Genomic DNA, 2,459 nt, shown 5'->3' on the forward strand with positions numbered 1-2,459 from the left:
TACTTTTTTCTTTCACATCCTCCAGTTTTTTGCGGCAAAATGAATTTTAGCTCTGCTGTTGGTGCAAAATTGAAATCATGTCCCTTACTGGAATTTGACACCGGCTCACCTTCTACAAAATTGTTGACAGTGTCTCTGTTTGAAGTACCATGCTCCAAAGAAGTGGACGAACTTGAAATCGGTATAGATATGTTTGTACTAAGCAATTCTGTATTTACCTTGAAAAAAAATCAAGCTTTGAAAAAAATAAAGATAAGTTGGAAGTATAGACTTACCTAGGTTTTTGACAATTTCCTTTAATTTCTCCTTGGTTAACCTCTTTGCATGTGGAAAAGTAGTGAGGCCATTCATTGTATTTTTGTCAACAATTACATACCAATGCATGGACTGAAGGTTTTTTATCCATTTGCCTACAAGGAACAAAATTTATAGATTACCTCATTTAGGTATTAAAAAAAATGAAAGATTTAGTAAAAATACCTTAGTATTCCTTGGCAAAGATATTCATTTTTCTTTTTCCAGGGGCTCTTTTGAAAATTTAAAGATATGACAGGTCCGTTTTTCGCTATGATGCTTTCAATCTGGTGCAAAACACATAACCTTTGTTGGTGTAGTCCACTAAAATAACAAAAACAAATCAAATATAACAATCAAAACATTATGACATAACCTTAAAATGTATGTATTTTCATAAATTTCAGGATTATTCACTAAAAATTGGTAATTATGAAACTGAATTAAAAAAAAAAACTTGTATGTGTGTAATTGTGATACTTACATTTTATTTTCATATAGGAAAGTAAGAAAGATGTGGAGACTTAAAAATATCTTCCAACATTTGTTTGGATTTTGGGAACTTCCGTTGCCGGTGGCGTTTATGCTTGTGGGCCGGAAAGTGACATTGAAATGACAAGTGAAAGTCTCTTCGTCTTCTTCTTTTTTTCTTCGATTTTTATGGCTTAAGCCCGATAGCAACCAACGTGAGTCAGAATTATGCAAAAACATGTTAAGGTGGCTTTACATAAAGGAATTAAGCTGTTTACCTTCCAAACAATACCAAAGTTGTTAATTCGTTTTTTTTAGGCATAATTAACAATTAAATTGTAAATAATGGCTAAGAGTTAAACGATACACTTTATAAGATTAAAATTAATAATAGACAAAATTTTATAACTTTTATTGCTACAGAATAGATGTAACTATTTGCTAGTATAGTACTTTTTTCAATCGGACCAAAGCAAATTTTTTAAATTATTTCCAATGTTGATCTGGTTTACGATTTTATTACCGATTCATTTTAGAACCTTGACATAATTTTGATATATGCAGGTTTTGAGAATATTTTCTACTAAACTAAAATTAAAGAGCGGAGCGTATTGTAACACATCATGGTTCTCTGAAGCATGATACCCAGAAATAAGTAAGTAATATTTCAATGAAATTTATTTCTGATTATAATATATAATAAGACCTTTCCTTTTCTCTCTGTATTTACTATAGATTGACGAAAAACAAAGAAAAACACAAAGTCACGGTCTCACAACATGTAATTAAACGGGCTACACGTGTTTCGCTCTAGTTAGAGCATCATCAGTTACAGCATAAGTGTGTGGATGGCTTCTAAAGGCCTGATGATGCTCTAACTAGAGCGAAACACGTGTAGCCCGTTTAATTACATGTTGTGAGACCGTGACTTTGTGTTTTTCTTTGTTTTTCGTCAATTTTGTATGTTGGTCTCTTAGAGAATAATGGATGAGATTTTTGGATTTATTATAGATGTTAATGTTTTCCAAGTACTAAAAAAAGAAAAAGTTGGGTAGAGCACCATGCCGAGGCTAAGATTTGAACTCAGAGCCTTATGAGGATACGGCAGGTCTCTTCCCCACTGCGTGTTTAGGGCACTCCTTGGATAATTGTGGAGATTTTTTTTTGTAGTACTGACAAAAATTTAAAAAATTTCTACTGGTCCCCACGGACCAAAGTAGACGCGAAGCGTCTACTTGTTACAATACGCTTCGCGTATTGTAAGAACGCATCCTGCTAAATTGAGGGATTTTCGGACCCTGCGTCACATAAACGTTAATAACTTTGCTCCTATGGCGAATTTTTTTTTCTGGTTTTCACCGTTTTATGTGGGAAGGTTGAGGCTACGTGATGGTGTACATTTTTTTTGGCCACGCCGCCCCGAAGGGGCGGGCGTGGCAAAAAACTGCTTTTTTTCGCGAAAACAGGATCTTTGGCGGGTGGGGGAAAATTGACTGAGCCGAATTTTATGAAACTCATTGACATCAAAGACCTCCACGGAAACCTGCTCCCAAAGGGCGCTTTTTAAGATAAACCCTTTAGAAGTCGGATTTTTCTGTGAATGAATTTTGAACTTTTTGCGCGGTACCTCGCGGACTTAAACGGCTGTGGGGCCTAAACGGTAATGTTCCCGACAATACTCTCACGAGATGTGT

The 2,459-nt window shown here is 35.0% G+C and overlaps 1 long non-coding RNA gene across 1 annotated transcript; it reads right to left on the reverse strand.

Annotated features, from left to right (window-relative positions):
• Positions 1–294: 294 nt before the first annotated feature.
• LOC126749708 (uncharacterized) lies at positions 295–1,659 on the reverse strand. The gene is made up of 3 exons (XR_007665263.1): positions 779–1,659; positions 481–618; positions 295–410 (listed from the first exon to the last, which is right to left on the reverse strand). It is a non-coding gene; the product is annotated as an uncharacterized LOC126749708 (long non-coding RNA).
• Positions 1,660–2,459: the final 800 nt, after the last annotated feature.

This window comes from Anthonomus grandis, unplaced genomic scaffold, assembly GCF_022605725.1.
Source record: "Anthonomus grandis grandis unplaced genomic scaffold, icAntGran1.3 ctg00000507.1, whole genome shotgun sequence".
NCBI lineage: Eukaryota > Metazoa > Arthropoda > Insecta > Coleoptera > Curculionidae > Anthonomus > Anthonomus grandis.